Raw genomic sequence first — 17001 nt, forward strand, 5'->3', positions numbered from 1 at the left:
ACTCATCAAGTCCAAAATTCATATGAAATCGTGTTGAGTCAATGGCCTATACCAGTCTGTTCAGAGAAGAGGCCTCTGATGTTACCTACCATCATCCCTAACTAGATATTTATCACTTTTGAGGACTTGTGGTTCTGGTACTTTCTGACTAGTGACACCATCATTTACAACTGTAGTACAGAAGTGCAAAGGGTTGTGTAGAAATCGCCCTGTATGAGTTTTGATATGTCTCTTTGTGAATGGGAATAACTGCACATATTGCTTTCAGAGGATAAAAACTACTTGCTTTTCCAATGCTTGAAACCTTTTTATAGGAAACCTGGTAGATTTAGAGAAAGGAAACCAAGTCAGGACATGGTTCTTAGCCAAGTAATGATATAAAAATAACTTCCTGTGGACTTAATGTGCTCTTTGTTATGAGACTTCAGATCAAAGCCTATAAAAAGTAGGGACAGATAAACACTTAAGAAACAAAGAACGTTCTCTCATCCCAGTGTCCCTAATCAAGACTCCTGAAATGAAAACAGAAATATCTAAATGCTACAAGGAAAGTTCCTTGGACTATGGTGTTAGTTGGTTTTTGTTTGTTTGTTTTGAACAATTTTAAGGAGTCTGAATGATCTCTTAAGTTTTTACTGTAAGAAAAGATAACCTTTTACATTATACTACAATAGAAGCTAAATCTAAATTATTCCATTGTTTCAGTCCACACAATAAAAAGTTAACATATTATTTGAGCTAAGTGAAAACGTATTAAAAAGGAGAAATTGTCATGGCAGAAAAGCAGATCTATATTTGTTATGCAGCCGCTCTGGTGTCATGTGAGCTCTTATTTAAGGAGCTGCCTTTTTTAACCCACACTTCTGAAGGAGATGCTGTTGTCCATAGTTTTTAGTTCCTCATGCGTGAACTGAGATATCTCAAGAGTTTCTTCCCAACATTTCACCTGGTGTAACTTGGAGCAGGCTGGAAATAATCAAGAAGACTGTTGATTTGCCCCAGTAGTCAACATACACCACTAAGTGCATCAGAATGGACTGTGACAGAAAAATCATGCTTAGTTCCTGAGGACCCTGCTGTCATTAGTCTTTCCAAGTCAAATCTGAGAGATTCTGCCATAAGAGTCTTTGGTTGTACTAGATTTCCCTTTAGGACCAGCATACACATTTGCTGTCCTGGAATTTACACCCTGTACATCCCCAGTGAAAGTACTAGTTATCATGAGCACAGATGAGCTCATGAGCTACCTGGACACTCCATTACACTTGTGTTCAGGGATCCTAGCAAATCGATCCCACCAGCTCAAAGACATGTTCCTGAAAGCCTTCAAAGGGAAAAACTGTTCACAGAATCAAGAACTTAAACATTGTTCATTAGTTATCTAAAATATGTACGTTAATGTAGTGATGGCAGTGGCAGTCAAAAATCCGCCCCAGCTTTTCTGCATAGTAATCTGAAAGCTTATTTAATTTTTGCACCTTCAAATGTGGTGACCCTGCCTGTAGTAGGGAGGTTGAAACTGGATGATCTTTGAGGTCCTTTTCAACTCAGGCCATTCTATGATTCTCTGAAATTTGTCAAAAAAAGCACAACACACATTGTGAAGATTTTCTTTTGCACTCTCTGAAATTAGTTTCTTATTCTGTTTATTCTACCAAGTTCACTAAGATAAGATTTCCAGTGCAAAAATCGTTTAATGCTTCTAGGAAATCAGAATTACAATTATATCAGAAATAAAACCAACTTTATCTTGTGACAGGATAAAAATGTACCTCCAATGTATCTATTCATTAACATGTCAATGTATTTATTATCTTTTAAATGTTTCTAATGTTCCATAAGTATTAAAATAGCACTTTATCAGTGTGGAAATTCTTCAGTGTGGTTATTTTATGTTTTGCATGAGTTTTATATTACTTTTTTAAAAGGACTGAAATATGCTGCATGCAATCACCACAATAGTTTTGTCTGTAAAATGAGCATGTCTGTTTTTCTTGGTACTCAGTGAGACAAAAACACATTTTTTTTTTTATTTTTTTTTTTTTGCTGATAACAGACAAAAACACAGATTTTTTTCTGCTAATACCAGTGACCCGTCGTTGAGCTTGCTGACATACCCAGGCTTTTCTCTGTGGTGGAGCAGAGCTGAAGTTCTGGAGATTAAGGACACAAACATGGGGTGAGTACCTAATTTATTGGATCTGTAATTCGGCTTTCTTTATTGCAAATCTCTTTCTGCTTATAGACTTAGTCACAATGCAGGGGTGCAGACGTCCCCACTCCCTTCAACAACACTGTGTGCAGATCCACAGGCTATGGCTATTCATAGTTCTCCTTGCTGTTGACTGCTGAGTCCTGAGGATGATGCATTGCTTGCCATGAGGAAAACTGACAATTTGAAGTGAAACCACAGGCCGAGACAGACAAATAGACACATGTGGGTGGTGGTGACATGGACAGAAACAAACTTCTCAGGATTCAAAGATGGTGACAGACTTCAAAGGCTCGGTCTCACTGAATCATCAGAAGCACTGCTTATACTGAAGCTTTTATTTAGATGTTTTGGTAAAAGAATTAGCTCTTGTTTGAAAACTTTCTAAGATGACGAAGCTGCCCTGTGTAGTATTTTTGTATTATAAACAAATTTAGGAGTGTATTTGCATGTGTTTCTTTGCAAAATATCACTTTGGCTGCACAAGGCTGACTCCCAGTTATTAACTGTGCTTTCAAAAGTGCTGCTAGGCACAGTCCTTAGCTGGCAGCACTGATGAATTGTTCCCACTAAAAGCTTATTCCCCAGAGATGAATGCCTTGAGGATATTCCCATGGTCAAGGTATTCTCCTGTGTTTCTGCAGTTCCCTTGGGAATGTATTGTAACCCCCCAGATCTGTGGCCACCCTTGGTATGGCAGGCAGGGAACAGCTAGGTCCATTTCACATCACTTTCTATGACTTGGAAATCCTCAAAGAGCAAGTAGGCAAACTGTGTCCATGCCCCACTGCTGCTTACAGGGCTTCTGCCTTGGTATACGCATAGCAGCTCAACATAAATCTGAAAGAACAGCACTTAGAAAATGCAAAGCAAATAACGCCAATAATATGTAGTCATTTTCCTTTTCTAACTTTATTTATACACAATAAAGTCATAAAGTGCTAGAATTTACATAGGCTATGATTAAGAAGCACAATAGTTTTATGTTCAGTCAGACTAGCAGGGACTCCCACTCACTCTGAGTTTCAGGTGATTCTATATACATACTTAAATGCTTCGTAAAAGAGGAGAGAATCATTACCTGCAGTTGGATCATGACTTAGGAAACTAAGATGTGAAGGCAGAAGTTTGAAATTGTGAGTTTCATTATAAATAGACCCAAATCTTCCAAAAACAGAGTTTCAGAGTACAAGTATGTGGTGTGTTTTTAGTGCAAAATGTCTGCTAGCTTTTTTATTGTTAAGAGTTGTTAGCAGGTGAATTCAGAGGAGATGATCCTGAGGAAATGAGATAAATAATCTTGAGATGAAACAACTGAGAATGAATGATAGTGTAATCAAGGTTTTACATCCCACAGCTCTAGATGTGTCATATCTTCCTCTTCATTAATTAAAAGAAGTCAGAATTACAATGCATCCTCTTTTGCCAAAGTTTTACCTGCCCAGAAATTACAGTCTGAAAAAAAAAAATCTTCTAAGTATGCAAAAATTCTTGTTTGGGCAACTTCATTCTTACACATCTTTTCCCTGGTGCTGCTGCAGAGTTTTGGCCACAGGGGAAAAGAAAAAAAAAACTTTTTTATGCGATGGTAGTTTCCCCAGTACTTCTTTTGCCCTTTGCATACCTCAGTTCAGAATAATCTCCAAAGGATCTCAGTAGGTCCTCTCATTAAACTTCTTCCTATCAGACTCCTCTTTGATTGCTGTGATTTAGAAGTTTGCATCCACAAGTGAAGGGTCAGCAAATGCAGTTTATGATCTTCATTTGTTGTCTTTAACATTTTCTTTCTGGTCTTTTGTTCTTTTCAGTCTTCTTCCCTTTACTGTTCATTCTTGTCTCAGCATCTAACCTTACCCACCTAGTAATTCTTACAACATCAGCTGTCTGTTACATGTTCTTCTGTTACCATTAAGGAGATTTCAACAAGCCACCTCTTTTTTATCATGATATTTACCGTTCTTTCCTCATTGACCAAGAAAATCTCTGCCTTCCCCTGGGTATAGCTGTTATACTCAGCTTTGCTTCAGTGCTCTTCATGCTCTGCTTGTCATTGGCACCTTCGATTTCCTTGCTCTTTTCCCATCACAGACACGTATTACTCTTCCTAGATTTGCTTCACTTCTGCAATGGTCTTCATCTGTGACAACCCTCTCACCCTTTCTCTGTGTCTTCCAAAAATACTTTATATCTCCTGAATCACTGCCTTCCATCATGTTACTGCTGAGTGGGCTTTCTTCTCTGATTATCCAGTTCTTAGGAAATACCTTCTCTGAGTGACTCTATATTTCAGATTACCTCTCACCTAAATATATTTTTAATGTAGTGGGTTCCACGCACTCCGTTTAAGTGTGAAGAAATAAATGGCAATAATCCTGACATTTTGTTCAAAGCAGCAATTGTTTCCTATATCTTGATGAAACAGCAGTCCAAGGCTCTAGTCCAAATTTGTACTATCACTTCCTTCTTTCAGCAATACTTCAGGCCAGCTTTCCCATTCTAAGCAGAAAGTGTGAAAAGTGTGATCTGTCTCTATATATGTATATCTACATTTAAGTATTTTTGATGTACAGGTAGTTTAAAATGAACTCCAGCCATCTCTACATTCTTCTCCTTGAACTACTACACAAACAAAATTTAGGAGTATGTTAGCATTTTCTAAGTGTAGGATCCAAGACTATAAGTGAGAGATGGAAACAGGAGATTAAAAAGTTCAGCTTGGAGAAAAGTCATTGTACACCAACTTGACAGAAAATAAATTAAAATGGAGATGTTATTCATCTGTTCTTCAGTGCACAAAATGCAGGGAAGAACAGGAGAGGCATTTCTTCAAATTATCAGAAATGATGAAAGATTATTCATCATTTAAGAATGAGAAAAAGTAGAGCTTAGTGCTTTTAGAGACCACACAGGTAGTTCTGTATAGGATCTTAACACACTGTCAGAAACAGTGATCAATGAGAAAAGAACACAATGTCTATATGTGGGGAAGGAATTATTGAAAGCAAATAGAAAATACTGACAAAACATGAAGTCACATGAAGTCACATAATGAGGAAAATTGAACATACTGTGACTGCGTGTTAATCAAACTCATGCTATTGAAGTGTGATTGAAATGTTCATCTTACATGAAGGGAAATAGAAAGAAGGCTTGTCATATAGAATATGAGCCCTTAAAAAACTGATTTTTTTTCCTGTACTACAGTAAGTACTGGTTACATTAAGCTTAATGTTCCGAATGAGCGGAAAGTCAAACTAAATACTTTATTCTAAATGGTATTTCCATTCTCACACTGCTTCTAGGACTAGCATAGTGACCTCTCACTGTTAGGGAAGATTATGAAACAGATTATCTTGAGTGAGATCACGTGGCATGTGTGGGATAAACAGGGGATCAGTCATCATGAAAGGTGGGTCCTGCCTTACCAGTCACATCTACTTCTATGACTGGTTGACCAGACTGGTGGATGATGTAGATGACATAGCATACCTAAACTTTTCCAAAGCCTTTGATACTGTCTTCCACAATATTCTCCTGGAAAAGTTGGCAGCCCCTGGCCTGGGCAGGTACACTGCCAGAGAGTGGTGCTGAAAGGAGTTATGCTGGGCTGGCATCCAGTCACAAGTGGTGTTCCCCAAGGCTTGGTACTTGGCCTGTCCTGTTTATATCTTTATTGATGACCTGAACAAGGGCAATTGAGTGCACCCTCAAGAGCACAGGTAAGTTCGCAGATGACTCCAAGTTGGAAGAAAGTGTCCATCTGCCTGAGGATAAAAAGACCCAGCAGTGTGATCTGGACAGGTTGAATTGCTGAACTATGGCCAATGGGATAAAGTTCAACAAAACAAAGTGCTGAGTCCTGCACTTTGGTCACAACAACTCCAGGTAGTGCTACAGGCTTGGGGCAAAGTGGCTGGAAAAGGACCTTGGGGTGTTGGTCGACTCTTGGCTAAACACAAGCCAACAGTGTGCCCATGTGGCCAAGAAGACCAGTGGCATCCTGGCTTGTATTCGAAACATTACAGCCAGCCAGAGCAGGGAGATAATTATTCCCCTGTGCTCCACTCTGATAAGGCTGCACCTTAAGTACTGTGCTCAGTTTTGAGCCCTTCTACTACAGGAAAGACATGTCCAAAGTAAGGCAATCAAGCTGGTAAGAGGTAGGGAGGGCAAGTCTTATGGGGAGAACCTGAGGGTACTGGGTTTGTTTAGTCTGCAGAAGAGGAGGCTTAGGGGAGAATTTATTGCCCTCTACAACCACTTGAAGGGAGTTTGTGGTGAGATAGGTATCAGCCTCTTCTCCCATGTAACTAGCAATAGTAGGAGGAATGGCCTCAAGATGCACCAGCTGAGGTTCAGGTTGAGTATTAAGAAAAACTTCTTCAAAAGTGTGGTCAGACACTGGAACAGGCTGCTCAGGGAGCTGGTGAAGTCACCATCCTGGAGATGTTCACAAAACTTGTAGATGTTGTATTAAGGAACATGGTTTAGAGGTCAATACTGGAGGTAAGTGGATGGCTGGATTAGGTGATGTTAGAGGTCTTTTCCAACCTGAATGGTTCTATCATTCTATATAACTAATAATAGCAAGGAATAGTAATCAAATATGCAGAGTCTCCAAGTTTATTTCTTTCTTCTCCGTGCTTCTATGTACACCTGATACAGCTGGTCCGTCTTCTTCCTAAGTGAAAGAAAAGCATGTGTTGTGATTTAACCACAGCAGGACTCTCAGCACAATGCTGCTGCTTGCTCATTCTCCCCCGTGGGGTATGAGAGGGACTCAGAAAAGCAAAGTGCAAGAATACATGGGAGATAAAGGCCGTTTTCTAGGTAAAGCAAAAATCAACCAAAGCGAAACACTGAATTAATTTACTACTTCCCATCATCAGCCAGATGTTCAGCCACTTCCAAGCAAGGTTCAACACACATAATAGTTTCTTGGGAAGACAAATGCCATTTCTCCGATTGTTCTCCTCTTCCTCCTTCTTCACCCCAGCTTTTATTTCCTACACATATGGGATGTCTCCTCAGTCAGGTTAAGTGGATTGTCCTCCTCCCATCTCATTGTGCACCCCCAGATCCTCACTGTCAATAACAGAAAACACTGGTGTGTTATCATCACTGTTTTCATTGAAATTTGTAAACACAACATTGTATGAAACCCTATGAAGAGTATTCATATCATAGTATCATAGTATTGTGCGAGTTGGAAGGGACCTTAGAGATCATCGAGTCCAACTCCCGGGATTCGAGCCCTCTGTGTAGCAGAGCGGCACTTCTACCCCCTGCTCCACAGGGGGGGATTCGAACCCGGGCCCCCTGGTGTTGCAAACGGGAATTCTACCGCTGCGCCACCAGAGGCACACATTAAATCTATCCCAACACAAACCATGACAGAATGAAAGATCTGATGTGTGAAATAGAGTTTAATACAAAGAATATCTAACAGTTTGTAAAAACAAACAAACAAATAAATAAAAAAGACACTTTTAAGTGTATTTGTATGATATACTTGAAGTTTTAGTCCCATTAGAGTTACAGTGTAATGCAGACATGAAAAATGCCAAAAGCTGGTGTATCTGAACTGGTACGATGCTGTATGTAAACATGATCTACTTTAAGACCTAAGATTATTTAGACAATGTAATTTGTGCATTCTGGTCACCACTATAAAATCATCATGTCTTTGAACAGTGTTATTTGGAGTTTACTGTTTGATGAAAGAGTTTATTACAACTTTGCAGTTAGTCATAAAGACAATACTGTAAAGCAACGTTTCAGGAGAACTGGGGAGGGGCAGTGAAAAAGTAGTACTCAGCAACAAACAGAACTTTGAAATGAAGACAAAGTTATGTGAATATTTCAGTAGTGAAATAGGTCTCCCACAGATGAAATTTTGGAAGAGTTCATGCTTAAGTTGATGAGAGCAGTGGAAAAGGAGGAAAAGGGATCAAATTATTCTTCTCCTACTGACCTGGGCAGCTGATTTGTGTGCTCTCATAGCTGCGAAGGAGAAACAGACAGTAAGCTTGTATTCAAGAAAAATGATGAAAGATCAAGGTCATAGACAAAGCAGTCATTTACTTTGCCATAGATGTTATAGGTCACATAGACCCACTGTACTGGGATTCACCATTTCAGGTTACTGGATATTTAGAAAAAGCTCCACCGAATAATAAATGGCAAGGCTTTAAATTTTAGTCAACAAATCTAAGTACTAAGTACTTTCCTAAACAGGGTTTAAAAATTATTTTTAAAATAAATGTGAAATTTTCTAAATGCACCCCGTCTTCCAAAAAAATACACTGTACATTTCAATATTTTATCTTGACAAGAAAAAAATATCTGAGGGATTTAAAGAAAAGGTTGGCCAACATCTGTTTATGTTCTCTTTGTATATTACTAAGTATCAGATCAATGTTGCAGTGCTGTGCTAATGTCTGGAATTCACATTAAAGTGGTGTCAGGGAGCCTAGAGTTGGGACAGTATTGATGGTAAACGGATATAGGTCATTTGGTCCTGGAGATGGGAGTCACTATGCCAGTAAAGCTAAAAGAAGTCAATAAGAGAGCAATTAAAAAAAAAAAAAAAAAAAAAAAAAAAAAAAAGTTAAAGAGGGATGTAAACTGATGTACAGATACTAAAAATATGCTTTTCTTCCCTCCACCCCTTCTGGAGATTTGATTTTTATCATGGCTTCACAGAAAAGAAAACAATTGCAAGTATCTATTTTGATCTCATTCTCTGTCATTGACAATAGCAGATTTCTCCCTTGTTTGAAAATAATTTGCACAATAAGATTTCCACTTTCTCTCAAAACTCGACCTCTTCATCATCCTGATTATAAACAGGAGGGAAAGGAACTTTTAACACTGGGAGACAGTGATATGACAAGGAGGAACAGTTTTAAACTATAAGAGAGAAGAGTTATGTTAGATATCGGGGAAAATTTTTTCATGGAGAATAGTGAGGCACTGTCACAGGCTTCCCAAAGAAGCCGTGGATCCTCATTCCTGGAGGGATGTTCAAGACCAGGTTGGATGGGACCTTGGGCAGCATGATCTAGTGAGTGGCAACCCTATCCATGGCCGGGGGTTGCAACTAGTTGATCTTTCATGTCCATTTCAACCCAAGCTATTCCATGATTCTATGATTCTATGATTCGATGCTTCTATCACAAGGTTGGAAAGGACCTACAAAATCTTATATAGTCCAACCATCCTCCCACCACCATTGCTACCATAAGCCACTAAACCATACTTTATAGCTCATAATCCGGACACCACTTGAGCACTGCCAAGGATGGCGACTCCACCATTTCAGTATCTTCCAAAACTTGCATTACTTTTGGATAAAATCTAGTCAGCTTTCATGTGGCAACATAGGAGGTCTGATAGAGGGATACGTTGTCTTCCTAGTTGATCTGACAGCTCTGAACTGCTTGAAACAAACAGGTACTTGGTGGAGGTGCCAGAGGGGAGGGAGAAATCAGGACAACCAAGCAAAGCAATACAAGCATGAAAACATAGCCAGATCTGTTAAGTGAGGTTTTCTCAGAGTCTGACTTAAACTATGTCTCTTTGTTCCATAAACTTTCACAATTCTATCCAATTTCCAAGACCACTGAAGTTAATTTTATCTTAGCTGCACAGAAATTCTTCCAATTTAATATTAGTAAAAAGAATTATTTATTACATTCTACATTCTTTACTCCTTTTCCAGATCTGACAAGGACTCTCTTCCAACACCATTCATTACTGTTTATCCTTAGCATTAATGAAAGCCTTTTCAGTTTTTAATGCAGTGCACTTTTACTTTCTACAAAAAAATGACAGATGCTTTACTAGAGCCACTATGTAATAAATGAAGCTTCACAGCTTCATAATTTTGTTTTTATTGGAAAAGGAAAGAAGAACTTGGCTTGACTCATACAATGTATTTGTTTTGAATCTATTTTGCTCAATGTATTTATTGTTGCACTCCTCAAGGGGCTGAGTTGAAAGCTTTCTATTTTTCTCCAGTTCCCTGGAAGTTTTGCCTCATTAGAGCTATGTTTGGAGTCATCTAAACCACATCAGCTATCTCAAAATTAAGGTTTTTGCCTAAGTTGTCAACATTCACTAAGTAGCCAAAGAATGACTCATTCCACGTACCTTAAATTTTGACCTTAGATGTGAATCCTGGAACCTCAGTCCCAAGATTTCACATTTTCATCTTATCTCTATGGAGTACCTAAAGCAGCTTACAGTACAAGTTACATTTTTATACATCTAAATTTGTAAAGTGCATCCCACTGTGAAAAATCTAAGCTAAGGCAGAATAGCATTAGTTAATTTAAAATATAATGTGGAAGATATAGTGCAGTACATGTACTGTATAGACAGTACTACACTGTAGCTGTAGGGCAATTTTAAGACTGAACTATGTATGGTATGGACCTGGTATATTTTGTTTGAAGCTAAATCTACCATTGCAGTAACGCATGAAGAGCACTCCTATCATCTACATCAAACTGGAATCCAAGTAAAACAGAAATAGATATAGAAATTGATCTGGATTTGGACAATTTCCTCAACAGCTGCGCCATACAGTGCAAGTGCAACCATGTAGTTTTAGGTCCTTTGAGCCACATACAATCTTTTGCAGGCTCCCACACTCTAGCTGCACAGTCACCTCCTTCACTCTCAAAAGCACATGAGGATAATTAGGAAAGCTCTACTTTAGCATGTCATGAGGACTAACAAAAGATGATAAGTAGAGCAAAATGGTTGTTGAGAATCCAATTATCTCTTTATGGTGCCTTTGCTTCAGAACAGTCCTTATCTTGTTACATGAAGCAGAGGCCTGTATGCAGCTGAAGGAGAACACAGGTTCTGGCTTAGTTTCACTTTGTTCAGCGATGGGAATCAAAATATGGTGAAAGAAAGAAATAAACAAAAAATGGGGATAGTCAGAATTCAACAGTGAATTCAACAACTCACTTCTGCTCTGAACTGATGCTAACGTAGGCAGACATTGTGCACAGTGAAGTTTTAGGATGAAGCCCTTGGTCAAGTGAGCTTACGAGGGCTCATTTTGATGGGATCCACAGATGAATGGTATAGGATGCTAGGGAAGGAGCAGAGTCTGCTTGAGAAGAACAGACAGGAGTCCAGAAATGTCTGTTGTCCCTGTAGCTCATGTGAAACTCATTGTTTACATATGCAGTTTTCCACTGACTTCATTTCTCTGTCTCTACTGTATGGTATATATTAATTTGTTGCTGTAAGTACCATATCATCATATAGCCCCAAGATTTTAAGCTATCTCTGCATCCCTAACAGTGTTGTCCTGGCTGAGTGTAGGAACAAAAGCACCATCTCATTCCTGTGAGAAAGGCATCTTTGTTAATAATAAGGTAAATCTGTTGATAATATGATCGTATATGGCTGAAGAGATACTTACTTCCATCATTTCAACTAATCCTTATGGGCTTTAAGGCAGAGAAAAAAGATGTATGTGATAGAATTGAAAGTTGTTTCAAGGAAGCAAGCAATGCTGCTAACATAAATGCAAGCTCTCTTCTGCAATACAAAGATCCATCATAATTGTTAAGGTTACTTGAGAAGCTGCATATGCTTCAATGCACAACAAAGGGTATAAGTGATTCATGGGAGGACCAAAATAGCTCAAGACTGAAGAGGCGTCTTAGTTTACACCTAGAAATTATTTTTCATCCGGTACACAGACACATCAGGGCAGCCTTCTTTAGCTATCTTAATCAAAGGTGCTTTATTTCAGAGCATATGACAAAAGCAGACTTTGTCCAGTTGTCTGCACGTACCAGCTGATGAAGAGACAAGTGGACAAACACTTTACTACGCAAGAGCAGGCATTGCTGGCGTTACTGAAGAAAGCATCTGCCAGACATTAACCAGGACTTTAGGAAACAGGCTGCACTTAACATCTCCCAAACTAATACTGATCATATGGCAGCCAATATACTATCAAAGATTTTAAAACAAATATATGCACAGCCTACTTTCCTTTGGTTTTATTATCTCTTAGAATTGAGCCAATGTTGCAAGAGCATAACAAGATGGCTAATTCACATGTATCATGTTCAGCATACTGTCTTTACCTGCCACTGCATGAAATTCTTTGAGAATGATGCTATTGTTATTATTTAGTACTAACATTTTTAAATGTCTTGGCAGAGGTTTACACAATCTGCTCTTATTTCAGTCACTCAACAAAGCCCTGTAACAGAGCTACAAAAAGGAAGCAATTTAGCCATTCACAGATTAAAACTGGAAGTGCCAATTCAATGGATTTTGACATTTTCCAGGCAGAAAAGCCTGGTAGAGCAGCACAGAGACTGAATACAGGATCTTAAGCAAATGAAAAGTCACAACAGCAATTCAGAGATACATCCCAGCACACAGCCTTTCTGGAGACCACACACACTAATGCTAACAAATTTTGCTGACAGGTATAAAGAAGTAGGGACATGCCTCCCCCCTATCTTGGTTTGTCTCTCCCATAAGGATTAAGGGAGGTTGTAGGTTATTTCCCAGATGACACTGCACCATAGTGAAGGATGAGATTCATGTGACCAAATGCAGGTATAAGCAAGTGCATTTCTGGAGTTGAATCCACAATACTCAGTTGCCGACCTACCGCAGCACTCTGGGAGACTATTGAAAAGTCACTTAGTATGGTATTCATCTTACCCAAATTTAGACTCCTGCAGTATAAACATCTACATAGGAGCTAGTCACCCTGTGCTCCCTTTGTAGTCAACAGAGAGAAATAGATACTTCTAGGGTGCAATTAATCTCCTTCTAAAGAAGACATCTTCCAAATGATTTATGCCCTAAAAGTACCTGTTTTTCACTGACTATAAAGGCAGTCTGAGGTGATTTTTGCCATATGGACATCTCAGACATGGACAAATAATATATCTAGCAGAGCCATAAAGCCATTGATATTTCACATAGCCTGTAGTTAGAATAAATGTTTGGTCAATAATAACTTGAGCTGAACTCAGACGGTTGACCCAGAGGTGAATGGCTCTGTATTCCATTACTAAGCCTCTGAATCATCCAGTGTCTCTTTTCTTTTTAAGTAAAGTCTCTCCCTGGGTTTTAGATGTCACTTAATGGAATGTGGATATTAAATGTATGTAAATCCATAGCATTTTGGATAGAGCTGCATTCCACTGTGTCCCATTATAAACACTATCCCATCCTCCTCTTTGGAGCTGTCAATCTGTCAGATGAGGAACTATGGACTCACAAGGCAAATCTGTACTTTCAAGGGGAGTACTGTTGCCAAAAAGAAAGTTCCCATTGAAACTATTTCTTGTATGGATACTGTCAGAGAGACCCTTGTAAGTCACGTTTTTTGTATTCTGGGAGGATAAGAATTCCATTACCAAAATAGTGCAGGTTGGTTTCTTTTCCCCCAGGAGGCTCATTTCTACTTCATTCCTATTCCTGTCCTCCGAAGTCTTATTCTGTTTCATGAAAGTATCTTCTCTTTTCTCTACTTTTGCTTCTTACTATTTTTTCTGCTTACATTTTATACAGTTTTTACTGGAGTTACTCTTTCGTTGTATAACACAATCAGCTTTCTACAAAATTATTCTTTATGATCTTTTACCTTCAACCTAGCAGAAAACTTTCAAGGCAGGATACTGTTATTATTAATTTCCATTTGAAGAGATTGATGCAATTTTATGTTCACTTAAACTCTAAAAACTGTGCATTATGTTAATTACAGTTGTCATTTAATGGAAACGTAAATCCCCATCACCTGGGTTCTGAGCTTCTTTGAAGGGCATAACACTTTAAATATCATCCCACTGTAATGTGCAACCCGTGTGTGGGAAAAGAGATAAATAACCTTTTACAGCACTATTTGACCAGCAAAAAAGAACTCCATTCTATTAAAGGCCTGGTTAAGTTGTCCACTACAGCTGAGGTTATTTTCTTTGACACATTTAAGACACCTCCTCCCAAGCAAAAGTTTTTAGAGGTGCATCACACACACTTCTGTTTCTTAGCCAGTCTTGGCACTGCTACAGAAGTTTTGTAGTTCACACTGTGCCTCCTGATTGATGTACCTCTTCTTTTGTAGACCAGTTGCTATCAGAAGGATTATCCAAACGAATACTCATTATTTCATCTCCAGTTCATTTCATAGATTCTGGTATGATTTAGTAGACCAAATGTAGTAGACAGCAACAGCCATTCTTTAATCCCATCTGCAAGATTTTCAGTGATTACAGGAATTACACACAAATGGGATCTCAAAATAAATAAATAAATAAATAAATAAATAAATAAATAAATAAATAAAAATTATTATTAGCAAACTGCAATAAGAGCACAAAAGAGATGATAAAAAATGCTGCTGTTAAGATGCCCATTCTGAAGACTGCAGAGTTAGCCTATACTTTAGATTAGTCTATTATCTTTTAGATGCCTAAAAGCATATGAGAAAAACTGTCACTTTTTGGCCAACATGCACTTTTTGGTGCAATCTTAATAATTGCAGATTAATCCTTTGTTCCTCCCTGTTCGCTTCTGCAGGGGATACAGAAAAATTCAAGAGTACTGAAAGTCTGAAATTCTTTCTCTTCCTTACTGGAAGACTGGCATTTATGAAACTCAGATCTTTAATGTAGATATTGGAAAAAGGGAGGCGGGTGAGGTGAGGTCTTACCATTTAACAAACATCTTTAAATACTTAACACATCTGGCAAACCTGTGTTTCTACCCCTCCTACTTGGATGCCTACAGTAGTTTTATCAAGGTAGACGATTTCAGTCAAGTTTGATAGATATTTCAGATACAACCTCTTCTGCATGTCACTTATCTGATACATAAAAAGTCTCACGTATAACATGTCTCTGTATGTGCTATTACAGATTATTTGTTTTGTTAGCATGTGTGACAGATCCTAAGGAATAATAGGGGTTATGGGCCAGATCCTCATCAACTTCAGCTGAAATAAATGCATCACTTTCATTAGCTTTGAAAACCAGTGTTTCCTTTTGGAAATATTCCCTATCTCATGCACTTAAATTTGATCTGGGTGTAACCCACTTCCTATTTGCCTCTGAGCATTTCTGGAATGTAATAACATAACATGACAATTATCACTTTTTATTTCCCTCAGTTTTGTTGTTCCCTTGCTACTGCTCAGAAGAGAAACAAGAAACTGTAGAGATCAAGCTTTGCAGTGAAAAACTTAAACTTTTTCTTCCTTTATTTTTTCATTCATCCCTTCTTATTGTCTTCCTACCCCTTCCCTCTCTTTCTTCATTCTAGATAGACATTCAGGAAGGCAAATCATATTTTTATAAGGAAATATGTTAAATAGCTCAAAATTTTAGAAATTTAATGAAATCCAAATATCTAGTGAAGTGAATAATACTTAAGTTAGCTACTCAGTTATAACAGTCAAGATGCCAGTTAAGACAATCAAGATTTGAAACTGTGAATGTTAAAATAAATATGACTGACATTAAAGCTTATTATCTGCTCTTCATGAGAGTGAAAAGCAGTGTGTTTCAGAGCAAGACGAAGCAGCTTGTGTTTTTTTCAGCTGCAAATCAAACTAAAGGACAGAAATATTATATATAAGTAGACCTAAATGACACAGAAATTGATAGAAGTGCCTATGGAACAGAAACTATATGCAAGAAAGTGATTCTCTGGAGAAACCATGAAAACAAAAATTAAAAAGAAAAAAAAAAAAAAAAGAAAACTAAATGTATCCATGTTTTTCAACTAGTGGGTATTTCTTGCTCAGCTAGCTTCTAAGACACTTGCATAAATAAAAGTCCTAAGTTCTCACAACTGTCACTATTTCATAGAATCATAGAGTCACAGGATAGCTTGGGCTGGAAGGCAACTTAAAGCCCACGAAATTCCAACCGCTGTCATGGGTAGGGCAGCCACCCACTGAATCAGGTTGCATAGGGCCCCATCCAACCTGGCCTCAGGGATGGGACATCCACAGATACTCTGGACAGACTGTGCCAATGCCTCACTGTCCTCTGAGTTAAAATTTTTCTCTTTATATCTAACCTAAACCTCCCCTTTTTTAATTTAAATTAATTCCCCCTTGTTCTATCACTAACTGTCTGTGTAAACACTTATTTCCCCTCCAGTTTACAATCTCCCTTCAACTACTGGAAGGCTGCAATGGAGTCTCCTGGGAACCTTCTCCAAACTGAACAACTCCAGCTCCTTCAACCTGTCTTTGTAGTAGATGTGCTCCAGTCTTCTGACCATTTTTGTGGCTCTCCTGTGGATCTGTTCCAACAGTACTGCATACTTCTGATGCTGGGGGCCCCAGGTTTGGGTGCAGTTCTCAGATGGAATAATATATATCTTCATATATCTTCATATATATTTTGTGTAGTCACTCTCCTTTCAGCTATTCAAAAGCACAGTCCTGGGCAACCTGCTCAGGATAGCCCTGCTGGAGTAAGGGGTTTGAACACTTACAAGTGATTCATAAACTTTTTTCTTTTTTTTTTTTTTAAGAGTTCTGCAAACTGAATATTTTCAGAGTAGACTGTGTGCTAACCTTAAATGGACAGTTCAAGGAGCAGACACAAGATACAATTTCCACTGATTAACAGTTTTTCTGTGTATGAGCTACAGCTCTCTTTCCAGGGCCTAGAGAAGCGACACCAGTTTAAGGACACACTGATGTTTTTAACAGACTTCTGAAATTCCAGAAGACAGTTCTTGGCTTGCATTGTGTATTATTTAGGGAACTGTGTTAAGTC

Source organism: Excalfactoria chinensis, chromosome 1, assembly GCF_039878825.1.
Source record: "Excalfactoria chinensis isolate bCotChi1 chromosome 1, bCotChi1.hap2, whole genome shotgun sequence".
Classification (NCBI taxonomy): Eukaryota; Metazoa; Chordata; class Aves; order Galliformes; family Phasianidae; genus Excalfactoria; species Excalfactoria chinensis.